General features: G+C 43.1%; 1 long non-coding RNA gene across 3 annotated transcripts in view; it reads left to right on the top strand.

Moving 5' to 3' along the window:
• The window catches only part of LOC138304387 (uncharacterized), a 114,742-nt gene that overhangs the window by 11,183 nt on the left and 80,155 nt on the right, over positions 1–23,404 (top strand). Inside the window, exons 2-4 of one of the 3 annotated variants that reach the window (XR_011205557.1) lie at positions 3,468–3,514; positions 6,497–6,557; positions 23,032–23,105. This is a non-coding gene — a long non-coding RNA (uncharacterized lncRNA). Of the gene's footprint in view, positions 1–3,467; positions 3,515–6,171; positions 6,261–6,496; positions 6,558–23,031; positions 23,106–23,404 lie in introns of those variants that run through there. The other 2 variants (XR_011205558.1, XR_011205559.1) reach the window with 2 other exon arrangements.

Genomic DNA, 23,404 nt, shown 5'->3' with positions numbered 1-23,404 from the left:
ATTTAATATGGCCACACTGCACTTACAATGTCCAAGAATGGACTTAGACATTGTAGGGGCATATTGCTCATACATCTATGCCCTCACCTGTGGTATAATGCACCCTGCCTTAGGGCTGTAAGTCCTTCTAGACGGGTGACTTACCTATGCCACAGGCAGTGGTTTGTGGGCATGGCACCCTGAGAGGGGTGCCATGTCGACTTTACCTTTTTCTCCCCACCAGCACACACATTCTGCAATGGCAGTGTGAATGTGTTAGGTGAGGGGTCCCTTAAGGTGGCACAATACATGCTGCAGCCCTTAGGGACCCTCCCTGGCCACGGGGCCCTTGGTACCACTGGTACCTTTTATAAGGGACTTAGCTGTGAGCCAGGGGTGTGCCAGTTGTGGAAACAATGGTACAGGTTAGGGAAAGAACACAGGTGTTGGGGCCTGGTTAGCAGGATCCCAGCACACACTCAGTCAAGTTAGCATCAATACCAGGCAAAAAGTGTTTGTGTTGGGGGGAGGAGGGACCATGCCAAAAGGGGCACTTTGCTACACACCTGTCCTCAGCATCTCCACAAGAAAGATGCAGTCTCAGAGGGAGCACACAATGCTAATCTTTAGTGCAGCGTAAGTGGCACATGCTGCAAATGCCTCTGCAGTTGGGTTGGGCACTTTAAAATGTTAAAGCATTTGCTAGAGCTAAAAGGAATCTAATAAGTATTTTTCCTCCTGCCTCACAGTCTCTCAGGTAGGACCCTGGGCAGGCAAAAAAAAAAAGAAAAAGTAAACAACCTGGTTATTCTAACACTCTAAACAGTCTGGGAGTGTCCTGAAAGCTAATGACGAGATCGCTGTATAGGGGAGAGCCCTAGGCAGGATCCCAACTTGCTCATGCCTTAAAAATGTCTCTGCACTTGGACTCTGTCAGCTACCCCTCGCCATGACTCTCGAAGAGGAAGCTGTCCCTCAGGGAAGTTTTGCCCTTTTAAGTACAAGTTGTTTGCAATCACCGTTGGGGTCTCAAACCATTGATACACTGCAATGCTATGGGGATGCCCCTTGATTTCAGAATTGCTCACAAAAGTTACTTTGCAAGTTGAAATACCTTTCAGACGTGCAAAGTAACACTGCAACATAGCTTTTTGCTGATACAAAGCCTGTTATTTTTAAATGCGGACTTTGCAATCACAAAAACCATTTGTGTATCGGGCACATAGGGCTTACCCATAAGGGGAACCTCCGCCCAAGTAGCACTTACATGCAGGAATCTCATGAACTCCTTCTTATTTTGCAGTGAGGTCAGGTTGTTTGTATTACTCCTATGATGCGCCTGGTTCCTTGGGCAATCAGTGGTTACCAGGCAGTACAGGTGGTGGGTACTTTTATTTACCACTATGTCCAAGGACCACAGATACTATTACTCTTCTGTTGGACAACCAAGCTACTTAATTTGTACAATTAACTCTCTGGAAGCAGCCTGAGCAGGTGCTCTATGGCGACCCAAGGATGTGGGTGAAGGTCTTGATCTCAGGTACAGTATGACAAATGATTACAATATGGCCACTAACATTATGAGCTTTATGGTTTATAAAGAAGGAAGCTGAATACAACATGTGGATAGAACCAGCAAATTTTGAACCGTCTTAGTTTAGTGTTGTAAAAGACTTAGGGCCATATGTATCATTATTACAGACTGTGATCACCTAATTGCGTTTCTCCGCAAATCGCAATTAGGTAATCGCTATTCAAATGTATGAAACCCCATGAGTTTCATTTAGCATTTCCTAATAGGTCACAAGTTGACCTACATCATTAATAACAATAAGGCAGTTTGCAATTTGCGACCCATTAGGAAACGCAAAAATCGCAGGGATGGTGGCCTGCTGGGGTCAACAGACCACCATGTCTGTGACTGCTTTTAAATAAAGCAATCTTTTTTTTAAATGCAGTGCAAACCGGATGCATTTCAAAAAGAAAAATGAAAAGTTTTGTGGGACCACTGCCTGTTCTTAAAAAACGTTTTTGCTACCATTCACATAGGAGTCCCTTGGGGACCACTTCTTGTTTGCAAATGGGTTACCACCTACTTGAAGTAGGTGATAAAGTGCGCATTTCGGTCACAAAACATTCCTACATTCTGCTGTGATTGGGTATTAGGAAAAGGCACTCTTGACACGCTCCTTCCTGATACCGAATCGGTACTCGGACATCGGGATGTATGTATGTGCAATTCCAAATTGTGATTCAGTAACATGTTACCGTATTGCAAAAGGGAATTCATAAACCCTAAATGCATTTCTGCCGTTGCAAATGGCTCGACTGGACCGTGTATGATGACAAAAATGCATGATAGATATGGCCCTTATTGTCTCCAAACCCTTTTATTTCGAACGTATGAGTTAAAATCTGTGTTCAAACAATATATAAACTATAGGATTTGATCACTGCTTAGGAGAGTTCTTTGTGATAGAATTATCACCAGAGGTCACACCAGATTACTGAGTCAGCTACTCTCAATGCCTCATTACGAGTTCGGTATTTGACCTCCCAAACTCCAATATGGCGGTGGGGAGGCGGCCTTCAAGCCAGCGGCCTCACCACCGCCATATTACGATGTTTCAGATGGGCTGACCCGTGGAAACAGTGTGCAGCATTGGCCTCGGCTCCCTAATGGAGCCGAGGCCACTGCTAATTGAACACAGCACCCTCGGAATGCACACTGTCTGCCATGGCAGATAGTTTGCATTCCAAGGGTACTGACAGGGGGGCCCCTGCACTGCCCATGACATGATCGTGAGCAGTGCAGCAGCCCCCTCTGTGGCCCCTACTCTGCCTTTCCACCATCCTTTTCATGGTGGGGGCCCCACCATGTAAAGGCTGACAGAAAGGAAAGTCGTGATCATCACGGCAGTGCCCAACTCAGCACTGCCAGGGCTGACTTTCATCGCTGGCAACCCGTCTGGTTCTGGCGGAGGTGGTGACCTCCTGGTGGTCCGACCGCCAGGGTCGTAATCTGGCGGTCAGACCTCTAGTATTGCGGTAGTCGGACCGCCAGCACAAGTTTGGCGGTCGTAGGACTCCCAAACTCGTAATAAGGCCCTCAGTTGGAGAGATGATTCCTGAAGCCATGCAAAAGACATCCTTCACTGAGAATACATATTTTGCTTCTTCTGCAGAGTTCTGATAAAAAACATAGCTGAAGCCAGCTATTCAAAGGTATGCTGTGCGATCCATCCTAAAAAAATACTCTGGAAGCAGGTTTGTTATTTAATGCTTTTAGCTAGAGTTTACGAGTAGCTTTAGTGTGTTAGGATAGCAGAAACGTGCTAAAATTCTGGAAATGTTACTTTCATTTTCGCTGACTATTACAAGCCCAACTAATTTTATTTTGTCATTCTGTGTGGCTACTGTTAATATCTTAAGCACTAGACTCAGGATTTTAAAGTGAACATTTAAAATTATATGTCTCAATTTCTTAGTGCTATCTTTGAGTGAGTGTAACGAGTCCACGGAACAGGATGAGCAGGTAAGTGACTTTTTTAGCATCCCTGAAGCTTCACATCTGCATCACAGCTCTGACAAATGATCACTGCCACTTCAAACCCCCACATACTAAAACTGAACATTAACAAACAATTCTATAAATAATTTCAGAGAAAGTTATGTACACATAACGCAACGCATTTTCCTCACTAACAATAAAAACAGTACAAAGTAAGATGAACAATCATCAAAGTCAACAGTAATATTCAATTCTGTACATAACCTCAGAGAAACTTAAGTATACAACAGTGTGCTGTTCATAAGCGAAAGATTGTTTAAATTGCCACTGTGCCCCTGAACTCAACTGAGGGGACCGATAACAACTTGAAAATACCACCTGCTCAAGATTGCAAAGTGGGCTTTGTTTTGTGGCTGAGATCAAATTTGTGTTCTAATTCAACGTTGAGGCCTTAAACGGAGACTTTGCATTGCAAGATTAGAAATCCGACCCCTGCAGCTCTGGGGAACCCCCAGATTTCATATCAAAGGTAAGTCTAATGCCGCCCCCCCCCATAGGAATTGTATTTTTCACAATTATTCTATGAAACCTGCAATGTTTAAATAGGCCTAGACTGATTTAAACATTGCACTTAAGTTCTGTTACTGTTTTAAAAATGCAATAAAATACATGATGCCAAACATACTATTCTTGTTAGGCAAACTGTGTAAAAGTATCAATAGTGTGATTTATTTGGGGTGGGGGTTCTGAAGAGTATTTGGAGTCCCTTCCCTTTTGCACCATACTCCCAGCTTGAATATAAATGACAAAGCATGTTAGTGATGGCCCGTTACAGAGCGGTTTGCTGCTGCTGCTTAAAACAAAGCCCTGTTATCAGCATAACTTATCTTTTGGCCACAGACTTGCACCCCCTGGGATCATTTGAGGCCCCCCCTAGGGGGGCCCACCCCCCAGTCTGAAGACCTCTGTTCTATGGGTAATCAGTTGATCTCATTCAACACTTTGAATACTCAATTTCATGGCTCAAGATCTCATTAAAAACTTCAGCCAATGGTGAAATTATGCCAACCCAAATGCTATAATGTATCAAGTCAGTAGAGATGTCTATGTCCTTGCAACAGGTTCTTAGTGGACTTGAGTGGAAGGAGGGTGAGGTTAGTGGACTTCGCTATGGTGACTAAGAATCTGAGTGCTCCTAATGTCATGCCACTCATCTCCCCAAATGAACATGAAATCCTATCGAAGTCAAGAAGGGATGGACTAACCTCTGTGAGACTGGTAGCCTAAGGTCTTGATTTATTGTTGATTGGTTCTGCTGAGGGCTTTCAGGAGGGGTGCCCTGGCAACCTTCCTATAATCTAGAGGAGCCTGGTTACTGTGCCATTCAGTCTGAGAAGTCAGCTAAATGGAGGCTCCAAATGGTCACTTGGTTGGGCTACCATCAAAAGTTATTCCTCCCATGTGCCAAAATTCAAGGTGCCTTGTCTCCAAACAAGTTGTCCATGGTGAGAATTTTGTTTGAGAAGAGACACCCATGGAAGCTGGAGCACCTACTTGAAAAAACAGTTCCATATGTTAAAGCTGTGAACCCTCAAACAAGGGTTAGGCTCTAGCCATTACTAAACAAAGCTCTTGCTTTTTTTGAATTTTGAAACGCCAACCAACTTCAGATCAGTTCATTTTCATGGGATTTCCACTCAGATCATTTTTAGAGTAAGATAGGGAGAGGTTCCAAATGGTTGGATGGTTTATTGTAGGGCATACTGGCCAGACACTCCAGTCCTCTTCATTGCTAGGCAATGTCTAGCAGAGCCCTCTCTCATTCTATGGATTTTTACTGTTTTGTTTGGTCTCCCTCTCTCACTTTAAGACACCAACTAGATACTCTTGGTCACACTTGCCATATATTACTAATATTCTGTTGTTACTAATATGGTACTGTTACCGTTTCTTTTAATATAGCACTATGTGGTTTGCTTTGATATGCTAATGCACAAGCCCATTTTAACTTCTAGTTATAGTTCATATTCGATCTTTGGCATATATAAGCAGCTTCACAGTTATGGTTTTTACATTTGTTTTTCCAGAGTACCTGGAAGGTGTTGGAGTCTAAACATTATTAATAAAACTGTGTCACTTAAACATAATGTGAACTAACATGTATTAAATGGCCTTACTGAAAGCTGTGTTAGAAAATAAAACATGGGCTTTGAAATGTGATCACTCTAGTGTCAGCCAGGATGAAGTTCGACATGAAATAATGACTAATGAAAATATATTTTGTTTAATAATAATTATTAAATATACTGACAAGATGATTATTAATATGTACTAAAAGATTTATGGTTTAAATATTAAATGAAATGTTTTATTCTTGTTTAGCATTAGCTTAAAGGCCTCATGTTTTAGTAATTTTCCAGAGGCATGATGTTTAAAAGAATGTTAACTTTACAAAAAAATGTTGCTTCATACTTCCTGTGTGACTTGCACAGTGGAAATGTCTATTCTGCTTTAACTGCTGATTTCGCATATTTCCTTGGGCCAAAAATTGTTGGTTAAACAAAGAGCCTCAGTGCTCGATGTCGTGTTTTTCACGTCATATTTTGTTTTGTTCAAGTGTTATTTTTGTCAGGAAGTACATGTAATATTTCAATGTAGTTTAAAATTTAATTTTTGTACAGAAGCTTATGTCAGGAGAAGAGAAAGGAGTGACAGTGTAATAAATCATGGCTGCAGAAAACGTGAAGAGATACATCCGATGCACAGATGATATTTATTGGTTACAAACTAAATCACTTCATAGTCATGCCCAATAGAGGTTTAGTTAGTAACTTTTGGTACTTTAATATAGCAAAGTTTTAGGTGATGTAAGTTATTTCTTCATTTTCCTGAGTTCTGTTCAGATGCTGCTGTTTAGTACTTGCTTGTGAGTCTAACGGTTTAGTTACACTAGACCCAGCTTTACTGAACTGTTTCCCTTTCATGTCCTGATGCTGACTAATGAAGAACGGATGTTTCTGTGCTCTGCTGATGAAAATACTACTGGTTGCTGGACCATTTAGGAGAGGTATAACCAATGTGCATTTGTGTTTTCTTTGCAGGTTTCCTCTTTAGAAAATTCAACCACTTATTTTGTTTAGCACCATAGTTCAATGTTTTCCAAATAAATTTTTGTCTTATTTTTCTTTTTGCATGAAGACCTCACATGCTTTCTAATTACAGTGCTAGTTAGGGATGCCTAACCTAATGTCTAAATTTGACTGCTTATTAATTGATATTGTTTGTTTCAACTGCACAAACTAAATGTACACTGTTTCTATTTCTCTTTTGGAGTGTCTTATGTTACATGTCTTAATTAGATTGAGATTCTTCAGGCATTTTGGAATGTCTGTGATGTTTCTGTATTTCTATAATTTGGTCTTGCGCATGATTTACGTGATCTTAGCATTGTTAATCTAAAGGGCAATAGATGTTTAAACTTTACTAAATCAGTGTGGTGATTCATGACCACATAGGTCATGGTGTGTTTAAATTACTGACACCAATTGATTATATTGATTATTTGATGTTATATTTGAATGTTTATTGGTTCACTGTGTCTGACTGGATGATTTCACTCTCCTGTCTGAGTCAAAAGATCTGCTTCGACTTCTGAGGGTAATTGATGTTTTACCCTATACCTGTCAACTTATCACAATAATCTAAAATAAAATAAGGTCTGACACGCCCACAAAGGTTAGTTTAGCACCCTTCAGCCGGTATGTTGTGATATATGGGATGGGAGCCAAATTGCTCCTTCCTACCTTTCACTCATGTGAGTTGCGCTTTATTTGGATTATTTAGCTCACAACGCGTTTTATTATATGTGGATCACACCTCGTTTGTCCAATTCCGTGGTGGATCTGCAACAGTCTCAGGTACGGTTTGTGTATTACATTGCTTCCCTAGTTAGTGTGGTGACTCTCGCTGTTGAGCATAGTCCACCTTTTATTTCCATCATGATTAGCTTACGATATATTTCTCTAGGTATTTCTTCATATATATATTTATATAAATATAAATACGTGTCAGGGGTTGCTTTTACTCATTCCAGGTTGGCTTGGACGGTATTTTACCAGTCCAAAGCTGTAATACTGTGCCTGGAGTGGTAAATGGCTTTTGTCATTTTTACAGCTCGGCAAGGATGACACTGTGTCAAACCTATGCTTAAAGACTTTGCTATACAAATGGCAAAAGACTTTGTCACTATCTAGCTCGGCATGGATAGCACTGTGCTGATCCAATGCTTAAAAACTTTGCTAGATAAACAGACATTTGAGGTGAGCGAATCTAGAGTGTCGCTGGTGTTGCAGGGTGCTCCTTACTAGAGCTGCTCTCCACCTAAACTTGGGAACTACCCAGAGTTCTCCATTCTTCTTTTTTGCATAATTTATGCGTCACTCTAACCCTGAAAGGGATTTGTTTTGACTTATACAGGGTGCTCCCTTGTGTCTGGACACAGCTAATCCTCTCTGATGAGCTCTAATGAGAGCGAAACATGTGTCAGGGGTTGCTTTTACTCATTCCAGGTTGGCTTGGACGGTATTTTACCAATCCAAAGCTGTAATACTGTGCCTGGAGTGATAAATGGCTTTTCTCATTTTACAGCTCAGCAAGGTTGACACTGTGTTAAACCTATGCTTAAAGACTTTGCTGTACAAATGGCAAAAGACTTTGTCACTATCTAGCTCAGCATGCATAGCACTGTGCTGATCCAATGCTTAAAAACTTTGCTAGATAAACAGACATTTGAGGTGAGCGAATCTAGAGTGTCGCTGGTGTTGCAGGGTGCTCCTTAGTAGAGCTGCTCTCCACCTAAACTTGGGAACTACCCGGAGTTCTCTATTCTTCTTTTTTGCATAATTTATGCATCACTCTAACCCTGAAAGGGATTTGTCTTGATATATCTATATATATCTTTCCAAATATCGGGCATACACTGCGTTTCATCTTATGATCATCTAATTTCAATACTTTAATACTGTGTTTGAATTCCATTCATTTCTGCGCACGGTTCACTGATTTAAATTTTTCTTACTCAATATGGCTGCTCTTGTTAGGGAGGATAGTCCACTTTTCATTTCTTTTAGGATCAGTATATAAATAGAAATCTTCTCCCAGCGTCCCCGCCTAAAGCACGAAAGCTGTGGTCCATAATTACAGGGATGTTAGGTCAGACAATTCTTTTTGCGGATAGATATCAGATATTTTAGGGACTCAGGTACAATACTTTTCTGTTGCAATAAGTGGTTTTGCGAAGTGTACATTGCTTTACTATATCTTAGTAAGTGCACCATTTTTTTGGATTTAACATGTTGCCAATAATGATATCACATTGTACTGGTATGTTATGATGGCCTTCTTGCAAACTACCATTTATTCTTAGTAAACCCTTTGGTCTGTGCCCCTCATTTAAACTGCTATGGCATTTTCCAACAGATCTGGCTTATATATGGCCTTCTCAGAGTTGATTTAGAACGCAATATAGTTAGCGCACTCACTAAGGCACTGCAGGTATATTACTCATTCTCGGAATTAGAATCTGTAGTACTCATGATTGTCTGATCTTTCAACTGGACAGGCCGTAGCATTTTGCATCACCTTTTACATTGCTCTTTTCATTTTAGGGCTTCCTAGCCCCTTAAAGTGATTCCTGTCGACCCAGCACCTGACAATTTATTTTGGAAACTCTACAATTGTACTGAACTGATTACCACAGCTTAGAGCTATGTAGTTAGCGCACTCACCAACATGTGCTACAGGTATATTCATTCTTGGAATTTGCATCCATGGTACTCTTGACTGTCTTCTCTTTTCAACTCAACAGAAAGTAGCGTTATGCATCACCTTTTCCATTGCTTTTTCTTTTTAGTGCTTCCTATTGCCTTAAAGTGATTCTTGTGGACACAACACCTGATTATTCATTTCGGATGCTCCACAATAGTACTGAACTGGTTACCACACCTGTCCAGATAATACAATTTAGAGACACAGACTGCTATAATTACTCATTACGTTTTTAGGTTGAGCGTGCAAGTGCTCTGATGTGTTGTAATCTATTTGTAGGCTTTTAACCACGCCCACTGCACATCCATCACTATCACTCGTTCATGGTCTTGCCTTTCAAAAATTATTTGTAATTATTGGTAAATGCTTTACGTTTGCCCCTCCTTGAGGCAGTTTTATTACCACCTTGGCCATCGACCCTGTTACATGGATAATTGCTCGTTTGCCGATACGTTTGACTGCGAGCAAACGTATTTTTCCTTTTGTGTCTCTCCTGTGCGTTCACGCTCATGGCAGCCGTGTCGCTTTGAATTGACTTGCTTATGTCAACTGTTTTACTTTTCATTTTGAATTTATATGGCAAGAAAAGGCCAGTTAGGAAGTTACAACGCCAATAGCTCTAACTCGAGCAAACGCTAGAACCATTACATTGCAAATGCTTGTTCACTCAGGTTTAATAACAACTTCCCTCTTTTTTTAGATAATTTACTGCTATTCACTCTAATAATTTTTACTCCGGGGACTACTCATTCAAGAACTTACTTATTACGTTTCTGAGACTTATTTCCGTTTTTTTGGAACTTTGCATGTTCTTTTTTGGGATTGAAACCTTCATGAGAAGAATTAGGTCAGCGTCCCTAACCACTTATTTGACTTCTTGGGCTTTGATTTCTGCATTTTGCTTCCACAAGGTATTTCTCTACATCATTTCTTTATGGTGATTGGGTATGCTTGATTCAGTCTAGCATGCACCTCTCTTCATATTCTGGTTTCACTATTCAGGTTATACAAATACATCTAAAGAATACATTACTCTCACTGCCATCACTGGGTGGTGCACACTTCCATTGTTATTCTCATTTGCATCCACTGTGGTAAATATAGACACTAGTTGATTGCATTACTTCTATTCTACCTTGCGGAAACACTTCTATTCTGCCTTTACTTACTCCCTTCATGTGCTACTCAGTTTTTAATAGTACATATTGTACATTATCCCTTTCCACATTGTAAACTTTTGTTTTTGGTTATATGTACTTTCAGCCTTTAAAATGTCACCTTTTGTGATAAAACACGTGCCGGCTGGGGCTGTTGCTGGATTATTCATGTACTGGAATCTACAAAGGTCTTTTGACTGAATAAATTACACTTGAGAACTACATATCAAGTAATCCTCTGTGAAGGACTATTTGCTTTGTTTGGACTTCCCCAATTTCAGTGTCGGGGTATTTACCTGTAATAAATCATGCATACAGTGGACTGCTTTATTGCCCTTTGTTAACTGGTACCTCTGGCGGTAGGGAACACAGTGCACCATAGGCACCTTAACTTTACTTTTGAGTTTTTCATTGAACATACCCACAAAATGCTTGTTCTTTGACAGGAGGTGCGAGGTCTAGACCACGTCTGCCAATTACTGTTTCCATGAATGGAATGCACACAAAGCATCTCACCCGGACATGGGCGGACTGCCAGTGGTCTACGCCTCAGGCATGGCGGCATGCAGGATGTCACCACCACGCAAAGAACAATGGCACTCAGTTATGGGGAACTAGCCTGCTTATGCAGGGACCAGCAGATTGGCCTCCTCCCTACCATGGGCATAGGTAACAAGACCTCGGTACTTGACTACATTCAGCTAACACCAACCATTAGACTCCCACAGAATTGTATAAGGAGGTGTAGCCACCTCTACTCTGGGTGAGAATTTTGACGCACACTATCGTACATTGGAGCATTTTATTCTTTTGGCAGAATTTTGTCAGAGCATGAACCACCTAAGATAAGTATAAGAGGGCAATTTAGAAAAAAGGCAACAGAGGTAGTTTGGTACACTCATCTTTGCTTGGCAAGGGCTCTAATCCTTAATGTGCCACTGTCAACATGAAACTCCAAATTACACGAACTGGCTCCCCAAGTGTCCAGGCTTCTAAGATTGGTCCTCAAAGTCCACACACTGTCTGTCCAATTCTGCCTCTGCCTAAGACTGGAGGCTTCCCTTCCTCGTACATGTGAGCATTAAAGACCGCTCACCGAAAATAACCTCTTGCAGAGAGCTAAGAAATCAATTTTATGCTTTCCCATTGATAGAGCGGTCCGTAATAATAATTTACCTGTCTTCGGACGCTCTTTAGGCCGATGAATCTTTTGACTAAGTGGGAACTCTCTGTACTCTTAATCAATCAATTTCATTAAAATCAATAATCAATAACGAACATAAGCAATACCTTGATCGACATAACACTTAACAATTAATCCAGAATACATTTCGGCGAACCCTGACCTTTCAGCCAGGAATAACCACACCAGTTTATTGCAAAGTTAGTGAATTTATTTCCCTATATTAACAAAGCTAGCACAATATAGATGTGTCTCAACACCAAATGATAAACATAAATGAACATTAATAGCTGTCCATAGCGGCGAAACAAGTGCAATCTATGTAGCATTTGAATCACAAGGCATTCGATAATAGCAATGCAAATCACTAATACGATAATCTGTAATGAACTAATCGCATACATTTAGTCAGCATAACAAGATCTCAAATTGCATCGTGCAACATATGGAATCCTCGTCTAACCTCAAATTAGCATCGGCATGTGGGACTTCATGCGAAAACAATTTAGCAACATTAATTTAGGAAAACTCCTAACTAGGGCTCTTATCAAAATCAGCAGTTGGTTACCTAAAGGAAACACAATGCAATTTTACAATTTCCTTCCATATTTACCAATTACGATCAACAATCAAGGAAGTCTTCGTCTCACAGGTACCGTTCTTCGGTCAGCATGGGTACCGTTTCGATCGGCATAGGACGGGGCAAAGGGGCAGGGGTGGACGGGGCAGTTGCCTCACGGCGGCAAGGTAAAACTACTACTTCATGCAAAGGGATAAATCAAAGTTAAAGTCTCTAGGGCCAGAATCATCTAAAGTCTCTTTCTCTCGATTAGAGAAAGCATCAAAGTCTCTCAAAATGGCGTCGCAGCAAAGTGGGCCATAATAGCTACGAAGTCAAAATGGCGTAGTATCAAGGTGATAGCTGCAATGGATCCGATTTCTTCTCGTGCACCTGATTTTTATAGACAACCGTTCGAATCCAGTAGGGTCTCCATTGGAGGGTTCATAGGTTAGCTTCAAATTGACCAATCAAAAACGACAGTTCTCAAGCTTTTACTTAAGCATACATTATCCTTGGAGATGGGTACGCAAGTTGCAACATTGTCTACCAATTAGCTCACTTTCAGAGCCTCCATTGTCCGCACCTGCAAATCGACCTTGAAGTAAAGAGAAAATATGCCAGGCTGGCACGAAACCTTAAGATAAGCATGTGAACGGTTTCTGTGGAAAAGTACAGCTTCAAGCAAAAATACACGTTTATTAGCACAGTGGAAAAATATGAGCATCTAAACCGTGAGACCAGGCAACTAGGCCAAAGCCTCCGCTAAAGTAATGCTAAGCTAAAAACATTTCAAACAAGCAAATCGTAACACACGTTTATGATTATGTCGGATTAGTGCAATTCTAATACACCACGTTATATAAAGCTCGCGTATAAACGATGGCAAACTACCCTGAGGGCACATTTTGTCCCCGTACAATCTTTATTAGTTCGGTTAAAGTCACACATGATTATTTCAGCACTACGTTTAAGCGTTAATAAATCAAAACCTTCATTTTCTGCTTCATCACCATCTATCCAGAGAGACCCAAATGCCCAACAACCATCAATAAGGCTGCCCAGGACTTTGCACAGAGAGGTCAAAGTTAAACCATTGGGGGGATTGCATGGGAGAAGGATGATATGTTCTCCCTAAGAATGGGTTACAATACCCTTGTTTTATTCTCCTTTGTGTAAATCTCCCACAACATTGGGATCTTTTCGTTGGCCTGGTGCAGGACAGGCCCAAGGGGGTTGAGCTTGGTCAGCAACCATTTTGTCTTCTTTCCCTCTTAAACTTTGCACATCATCTGTCACCTCACTGAGGGTAACCCCAACACCTGTCCCCATATTTTATCAGTTTGAGTGTGCCTATTTGGTGAAGAATGGTGATACTTCTGAATACCAAAGACAGAGGGCAAAAACATGGTGTCTGATATTGATTTAATTGGTTACATTTGTGATGTGGGGTTGGAGCTACCTTTTGGTGAAGCATGACCTTGAAGGTGACCTTTGTTTGTTTGTTTTCTCTCAAAGATCCCATTGTGGCATCTTTATTTGCCTCTTAGTTTGTCATTGGACTCCATCACTAATAGCTTTCCTTCTTTATGTATTCACTCGAACATGCAGTTTTTCCCAAACTGTTCTCATGCAGTGACATTTCTAAGTCACTGGGTAACTTATTTATTGACCTTTTAACACCAAACCACAATGTAGTTTACATCACTTTACAGTCATTTCTACTTCCCTCTCTTGGTTCCTATCTGGTGGCTCTGCTAGCACCACCAGATCTCGAAGCCCACTCCTGGCTGGGGAGCCCTCTGCAACTACTGGCCCTCTAACACCCTAAAACACTACCCATCACTTTATACACTTATTGGCAATTCATAGCTACAGCTGAGTACAGCATTCTTATCAATCACTTTGTGAACCCTCTTACTCGTCTTGGAAAGTGAAGAGGCAGGAAAATTATGGCTATTCATTTTATTCCCTTGAGCTCACACACAGACTCACACACTTTGTTGTGTCTCCCATAGTGATTAAGCCCATCAGTGAGAAAACACATCTGACAACAAAAAAATCCAATATGCAAAGGACATTAAGGGATTTCCCCTGTTTTGCACTTTTAGCAACCAGGAAGTTCCAGGCTCATCTCAGAATGTTGCTGTCATTTCAACTTCTGACACATCGCCAGTCTGCCTCCTCAGGACCCAGGTCCGTGAGGAAAGGGAGTGATCTCAGTCTATTTAAGGAGCTAGAGGTGAAAAGTTCTTCCTATTGTAATAAGACAGTACTAGCCGTGGCGGCAAATCTTCAATCCGGTATAGCTTTTGCTGTGAAGGACTTTTCTCCTTGTCAGTCATTGAAATTGTTGATTTCTTAAGGCGCATGTTGCGCCTCAATGTTCCCCTCTTTTCTATGTGTTTAAAGCAGACCGCGCTCTGCAGCTCTCCCCGGGAGCGAGGAATGCGTCAAATAATAGCCAAATAGCGTAGTCCTCTTTTCACTTCAATAGCAGCGCTCTCTCTGCGTTCAGCGGCTCCGCACTTGCTTTATCGGAGTGGAGAGGCACTAGGCAGCTACCCGGGCTGCAAGAACAAGGGGTTGAAGGTGGAATTGTCTGATTCCTTACTTGAAAAAGCTTGAATTGGTATTGTGTCTTTCCTTCCTGCTTGGCTCCCATCTGACACCCCGGCTATTTTGTGGAGTCTGCAGGGCTGCAATAATTGACTCTGGGGACTTTTCATCTCCCTTGGAATTCACTCTTTGACGCCCTCTGGGGACTGGATAGTAAGACTGTACCTTATTACCACTGATGCCTTCAAGATGTCTGATTATGAGCTAGTGGACCCTGAATATGCGGCCTACGGGCCTGGGGTGAATAAAGATGGATATTACATTGATGATGACCTCATAGAGGTTATTGACCATTCTGTGCAACACTCTTTGGGCAAAGCACTTTCTAAGTCACTTCAACCCATCACTAAATGTCTGGAAGAATTTACTGGCCATCATTCTTATTCCACTCTTCTTCCCTCCTCTCTGCCCTTGGGATCCTCTCAACCCCCTCCTGCAGTGACTCAGACTTCCCCTTGGCCCCACTCTGAGCCTACTGTCAATCCTTCCCAGAGTGTCCTAGGGGAGCATACCTACAGCTCCAAGCTACTTGGGATATTTGTCCTGACTCAGATTCGAACACCGCTTCCTCTCCTACTTCTGACCTCAGCAGACCCTCCTGAGTCAAATGAAAGAGAACCTCTAGCCCCTTCCCTGGCAGTTCCTGTTTCTCTGCTTCCCACGCTCCATTTGACTTCGAACTAAATTGTCCACCATAGATCCTCTAACTGGACCCCCTCCCCGGCCGTGGCCGAGTACATGCAGGCACATCTGCGCAAACGTTTTGACAAAAAGATTTGTCATCACTTTCAGGCAGAATGTCCCCAACCTGATCTCCTTGACAAGACTGCAGCTAACCCAAACATTGCCCCTACTACGATCACCTTTCTAAAAAAGTATGTTTTGTGATCCCAAAAAAGGTATAGACATTGCCCTACAAGCTTGTCAGGATAAACCTTGAGAATTTTTCTGGTCCACTGGCTAAGATCCTGGAACTGGCACTTCGTGCGCAGGAAGATGGTACTAGTGCGAATCCTGATGCTCTTCCTGGACGGGCCCAGAGAGCAGTTTGTCTCTTAGGCAATGCCAACTGCTCTCTCACTTTTGAAAGATGCAAATCAGTCTTAATGAGGATCGACCCTTTAATTTGGTTGCGATAGCCACCTCTGACGCTGGTCCACCAGCCGAGGACAAACATTTTGGAGAACGTTTTGTTAAAAACATCAGCAAATTTATTAACACCTTTAACGCTCTTGACAAAGCCCAATCGTCTCTGAAGGATGCATTCCAGCCACTTTTTGGGTAGGCCGGCCGATGACGTTTGGCTCGCCGGGCTTTCCTCCAAAGTCCTCAAAGAAGTTATGGTTTTCGATGCCGAGGTAATGGACAAGACGTCTCCCAAGCTGAATTCCTCCCCTCCAGATCCAGGGGTTATCAAGACTGCTTCAATAAAGGTGTCAACCGAGGCTCCCAAGCCTCCATCTCTCAATTTACAGGTAAATCCCTTTCCGGATAGTCCTTTGGGTGGCAGACTTCGTCATTTCATTCACAATTGGGCTGAGTTTTTCTCAGACACTGGTGTTTTGGAGGCTGTTCAGGGCTATCACATAGAACTTTCACAGATCCCTGTTCAGACCTCTCCTTCCCAACCTCTCCCTTTTTCCCTACAAGAAATGAGCTTTATCAATCAATCAATCAATCAATCATGGTATTTATAAAGCGCGCTATGTACCCGTCAGGGTTTCGAGGCGCTGAGGGGGGGGGGGGGGGGGCGCTGCTGGATTAGCGGTCGAAGAGCCAGGTCTTGAGGAGCCTTCTGAATGTGAGGAGGTCCTGGGTCTGGCGAAGAGATGTGGGGAGAGAGTTCCAGGTCTTGGCGGCGAGGAAGGAGAAGGATCTGCCGCCGGATGTCTTGCGCTGGATTCGGGGTACGATGGCGAGGGCGAGGTTGGCGGATCGGAGTTGACGTGTTGGCGTGTAGAAGTTGAGTCTGGTGTTGAGGTAGGAGGGTCCGGTGTTGTGAAGTGCCTTGTGAGCGTGGGTCAGGAGTTTGAAGGTTATCCTCTTGTCTACCGGGAGCCAGTGGAGTTCCTTTAGGTGAGGGGAGATGTGACTTCGGCGAGGTATGTTGAGGATCAGTCGGGCGGAGGCATTTTGGATACGTTGGAGGCGTTTGATGTCTTTGGTTGGTATGCCTGTGTAGAGTGCGTTGCCGTAGTCAAGTCTGCTGCTGACGAGGGCCTGGGTCACCGTCTTTCTGGTTTCTGTTGGAATCCACTTGAAGATTCTGCGGAGCATTCGAAGGGTGTTGAAACAGGAGGAGGAGACGGCGCTGACCTGTTTGGACATGGTGAGGGCGGAGTCCAGGATGAAGCCGAGGTTTCTAGACTCAGAGATTCAAGAACTGTTGGCAAAACATGCTATTGCTCCTTCCATCCCTCACCCCCAAAGGTTTCTGCAGTATTATTTTTCTGGTTCAGAAAAACAGTGGGGATCAGAGGTTAGAACTCAACCTGAAACAGTTCAATCAGGTAGGTGGTTTATCTCCATTTCAAAATGGAAGGGATTCATCTCCTTCGCGACCTCTTCCAAGAAAAGGAATGCATGGTGCCCTTAGATTTAAAAGACGTTTACCTCACAGTTCCCATTATTCCTCCCAACAGACATTTCCTTCAGTTTCAATGGAGATTACAGTGGTTCAAGTACCTGGCCTTTCCTTTCGGGCTCTCATCGGCCCCTTGGGGTTTAATGAAACTTTTAAAACCAGTAACTGAAAAGTCTGAATAATCATCTGTCTCGAGGACAGGATCATCCTGGCTCAGTCCAAGGATACCCTCCTTCTACACCTCTTCTTGACGATGTCCCTTCTTCATCAGTTAGGATTTGTGATCAATTACAAAAAGTTAATGTTGGTACCTTTGCAATTGATGGAATTCTTTGGCTTCCAGATCCCCTCCATGAAGGCCCAACTTCTTCTCCGGTGACAAAGATGAAATCCTTCCAGTGTGTATGAGGAGGCCTACACACGGAAACAACTACCTCCCTTCCACAGAGAAGCTTTAATAATTATGCTCCTCAAGCCTGATAAGCCTGCTGAATGCTGCGAGTCGTATAGACTGCTTTCCTTGATTATCTTGGACACTAAAATCTTAGCCAAAATAATAGCAAGGCGCCTACAGCCACTTCTCATGAACATGATACTGCCGGATCAAGCTGGCTTCATTCCACAACAATCCCCTTCACACAATCTACGCACCATCTTCGCTCTGTTACAATAGCTGAGCCCAGAAATGCATGCCGCAGCAGTTCTACTCGACGCTGCAAAGACATTTGATTGTATTGAGTGGGTGTATCTGTTCACAATATTACAGCATTTGGGGTTCCCCATGTCATTTCTACAATGGATAAACCTTCTGTATACCGACCCAGTAGCAAGGACACGTGTAAACAGAGCCATTCCAGATCTCCAGGGGCATGAGGCAAGGGTGTCCGCTCTCGCCAATGCTATTTGCTGTAGCTTTGGAACCCCTAGCGTGTATTATAAGGCAATGCTATGCGGCGACAGCCTCACACTTCACCCAGCGCCCCTTGGGCATATCAGTATATGCAGATGACATGGTTCTGTATGTGAGGGAGCTGAGAACTCATTTGGCACCCATCATACAGTAATACATACAATATGAAAGATACTCAGGGCTGGGTATAAATTTGTCCAAATCGACTATCCTCACACTAACACCTGCAACAAAGGCCTTACCCATTAGATTTTCCATTAGAATGGAGTGAAGATATGGTGAAATACTTAGGGGTGTGGGTGCACAGGGACTCTGAGCAAGTAATCAGGTCAGAATATGGTACAGTGATCTAGAAACCTGAGAAGCAGATAACAAGATGGTGAGGCTTCCTCTATCACTGGCGGACAGAATGGCTATTTTCAAAATGGTCGTCCTCCCCAAATTCCTATATATGTTTGTTAACATACCCATTAGACTTACAAAACAATTTTACTCTGCACACATCTCATCAGATTCACATGGGCAGAGAAATTGCCCTGAATAAAATGGGACACACTAATGTTACCATATGAACAAGGCAGATTTAATGCGCCTGACTTCTATTTATATTATCTATGCACCCAGGCGTATTTCACCCATTACTGGATACAGCAACCAAAAAACATGCCACATTTAACTATTGATGTAGATGACACCCACTCCATCCCATTACCAGCAATGTTCACACACCACAGGCCTTTGAATACTGATGAAATAAACACAGTAAACTGCACAGTGCCGGCATGGAGGCAGCTGGGAACTCTGGCAAATAAATTCCCTCTCCATGCCCTAGCCCTACCACTACAAAGCCACTCTGGCCTTTTGGTAATACATGAAAAATACATAGTGGCGCTTCTTAAAGGACAAGGACTAGAGAAAATAGGAGACCTATATATAGAAGGGAAATTTATGGAATTAACAGACAAACCATAAGCGCAGAACACAAATACATTATGGCCCTTCATATATATCCGACTGAGAGCTGCCCTGAAGGCTCTGTACCCAATGTTCCCTGCAGGGCCTCCTGCATTATCTGCGCTGCAGACGCTGCTAATCAACACCTAGTCACACAAACTGGTGACCCGCCTCTATGCAGAATCTCAAAAAGATACAGTGCTTGCGGGGCAGCCAGCCTGCAGGAAATGGAATGAGCTGTTAGAGATGCCCCTAAGTCCTGAAGAATAACACTCCTGTTACACACCAACAGGGATGCTGCCCCCTAACTCTAACCTACAAATTTAATATTTTGAATACCTGCAACAAATGTACTACACCCCATAACGGTTATTTAGATATGGTCTCAGGGACAGTGCAGCATGCAGGAGTGGGAGGTGCAGGGTTCATGCACATGGCATGGAGCTGCGGGAGGGTGTATGAATTCTGGGAAAGTGTGACTGAGTACCTCACAGAAATGATCTTAGAAAAAGTTGAATGTATACCTAGAATGTGTTTGCTAGGCCTGGTCCAATCATTACTACTGGCTAATCAGAAATTTGGGGTGGTAGCCCTACTGATGGAAAAGAGAAGAGTGGCAATACACTGGAATAGCCACATGGCCCAACGTTCCCTCAGTGGCTGAAAGATTTAGTATATTGTCTGGACCAATTGGAAATGTATGCTGAGGAGCTACCACAAAGCTCCAAGCCAAATGACATCTGGGACCCCTTCACAAAGTAATTATTGGCTAGGTCCTCTGGAGAACAGAGGTCTGGACAAGTTATTATAGGCAATGAACTCAACTTGAAACTCAAATAGGAAACCTGTCTTTCATAAGTAGACCTGTGAAGTGGCTACATGGGGATATTGATTATATGTGGAGTGATGATGCTTTTAATTGTGGTGGTTACTGTTGTGTGAACTAGTTTACTTAACCAATAAAAGTTTAAAAAAAAAAATGAAATCCATCAAACTGGAACTCAAGTCTGCTCTGTGCAAACAGACGGTATCACTGAGATCGGTAGCTCACCTAGCTGGTTTCTTAGCTTCTATTCAAGTGATCTTCCTGGACCCCCTGCATTACAGAGTTCTCCAGCGGCTGAAGATTCTCTACTTGGAGAAGTGTGGCTCAATGGTTAGAGCGGCAGACCCTGAAGCAGAGATCTGGCTCAAGACCAGGGTTCAAGTCCTGCTTCGGCAGGTCTTGGGCTCAATTCCCCTTGACCAGATAATGCTTGCCTCGGTGCCTAATCTAATTCATGGGTCCCACTCTGCAATTCTGGGCAATAGCTTGCTTAATCTCCACAACGGCCCCAACAGCGCTTGGATGCCTGGCTTCACCCTGGGGGTGCTCAGGAGTGGGTGCCTCACAGGGAAAAGCCAGGAGGGGTTCCATAGCGGTATGAGTACAGCGCCTTGAGACCCTAATGGGTGAGTAGTGCGCTATACAAGTGCTTATTTACATTTTTACTTTTGTCAAGACCTGTTGTGTCAGAATGCGAGAGCAGAGCTCACCTTGTTGTTGCAGCACATAAAAGCGTGGAATGGCAGAGCCATCTTCGGAGCCATCCTGGATGTGGTCATAGAAGCTGATGCAAGTCATTGGCAATAGGGCCACAGGTGGAGAGAGTTTTTCACAGGAGGTCAGTGGTCTTCCAATAAACTCAGCATTCACATCAATTGTCGTGAGCTTCTGGCAGGATGGTTTGTGATCAAGTCCCTATCGTCAAAGAAGATCAACTGCTGCATCCTTCTCCGGATGGACAATGCCTCCACAGTTCATTATATCAACAAACTGGGGGGCACCAAATTGCACCTGCTGGCGGAGATAGCCAAGGACCTTTGGCATTTTCCTACAATGGATCGCGGTGATAGCGGAATACCTTACAGGCAAAGACAACTGTATTGCGGACTGGAATTCCAGGTTCCTGATAGATCACAGTGATTGGAAGATTCATCCTCAAGTTTTCTAACTGATTCAACAGGCCCTGGGTCCCTGCCAAGTCGACCTGTTTCCCTCCAGTTTGAATCATCAATAGAAGGATTTCTACAGCTAGAGACCGGATCCCGAGGCTTTTAGCAACAGATGCTTCTCTGGAAGATTGGACAACACAGGTGAATCATGTGTTTCCTCCTTTTGCGATGATCTCCAGAGTGGCAGCCCAAGTCAGGAAACAACATGCCAAACTGGTTGTATGACCCCCCATATGGATGACTCAGTTTTGGTTTCTGGTTCTTCTAGAGATGTCAGTAACCTTCCTCTCCCTCTTCTGGTGGTTCTGGAGTACCTGGCAGATCTGGCAGGGGTGCTTCACCCCCATCATCTCCAGAACTAACTAACACTCATGGATTGGAAAATATTGGGTGACATGGCCAAATCAATGAACTGTCGGAGAATGCGGCCCACTATATACAACAAGCTTGGGCTCCATCCACCCACAAGCGATACGCTTCACCTTTGAGGAAACAGGTGGGTTGGTGCCTTCAAAGGGGTTTTGATCCCAGGGAGACAGATTGAAAACATATAATCAATTTTCCCTCTGAATGTGCTTCTTCCGGGCTGTGCAACAGGTCAATAAACAACTTTAGGTCAGCCTTATCTGCTGGCCATGTTCAGGTGGATGGTAAACCATTGGGTGTGCACCTTTAGTTTGCAAATTGCTTAAAGGCATTCGAGTCGCTAATCCACCCAAACCTCAATATACTGAATTATGGGATGTGAACTGTGTTTTAGCACTCTTTGAAAGACCTGATAATATCTTGTTATCTATGAAGCAGCTTGCGGCCAAATTGACTGTGCTACTATGTCCTGTTTCGTGCAGGAGCATTGGATTTAGCAGGTCAGTGGTGTAACATTAGCTCTTGCTGCCTCTGCATTGAAGGGGGGGCCTGAGTGCCAGGAGGCCTCCTCAACACAGACAGCACTGTGCATTAGCAGCAGGCCCCTGGCCTGATAGCTTCTGACTGGCTCTGTGGGCTTGTGAAAGAACCCCTCAATGTACTTTGCATGGGGCCTCTTCAAGTTTTGTTACGCCACTGTAGCAGGTAGGTTATTTTCACCTGAAGGTGTATCATTCATTATTTCATAAAGAACTAGAACCATGCCCAGGTGTGTGGAGTATCCAGCCTTTCCTCATAATCAAAAACTGTGTGGTTAGATGCTTGAAAACGTATGAAGACTGTACCCTCGGTTGTCGCACATATCCCTTTAGTCAACTGTTGTCTCTTCAGAAACCCTTAAAACCGGTGTCAGCCGATACTGTGGCCTGGTAGGTAGTTGGGTCATGGTGGAAGCTTGTATCGATATGTCCATGTTTGGTGCTCATCGAACCAGGGGAGCTATGGCTTCAAAAGCGTTTGTGTTGGGTTCCAGGTAGGAGGATATTTTTTGTGCAGTCGATTGGTCATCTTATTATATGTTTAAACAGTTTTATTATAAAGCGATTGTTAATACATCTTCTGTTGTTGTAAACCAGCTTTAAGCTAGTATAATCTGAGCCTCTGGCCCCGACATACAATAAACAAATTGCTACCTTTGCAACAAGAATTTTCGATTCTGTTAAGGATATAGAGGCGAGGAATATCCCACCCGTTTGGGTCATGTGAGTATATTGTTTTAGACATTTGTCGGTCTGTTTTCTATGATATAGTACTGACGTGGTATGTTTGGTATTTTTTGCCCACCCTTGAATGGTAGAATTGTTTCAACCATTGTTTTTTGGTTTTAGGTTCGGATCAGAAACAGGAGTGAGTCGGGTTTCCACAAGTTCACCCAAAGAGTTTGGAGTTTCCACCGTTCCGGACAGAGGGCCTGATTTAGAGTCTGGCGGATGGGTTACGCCATCACAAACGTAACAGATACTCTGTCTGCCATATTACCAGTCCCATAGGATATAATGAGAGTTTTGAAGTCACTCTGGAAGACTTCTTGTTTGCACAGTTTTGATGGTTCTTGTGGTGTTCATGTTTTTCCTGTTTGGACTTTGGATTAGCAAAGGAAGAGGCAGTCAGGCTGGTGTCTCCCTGTTTTAAGGGACCTCTAAGGAGATGATTGATGGACTATGGTAGGGGGAGTGGTTTCATGCTTCATGGGATATGTAG

This window comes from Pleurodeles waltl, chromosome 7 (assembly GCF_031143425.1).
Source record: "Pleurodeles waltl isolate 20211129_DDA chromosome 7, aPleWal1.hap1.20221129, whole genome shotgun sequence".
Classification (NCBI taxonomy): domain Eukaryota; kingdom Metazoa; phylum Chordata; class Amphibia; order Caudata; family Salamandridae; genus Pleurodeles; species Pleurodeles waltl.
Note: the sequence above shows the minus strand (reverse complement) of the source record. Positions and strands in the feature narration are given on the sequence as shown.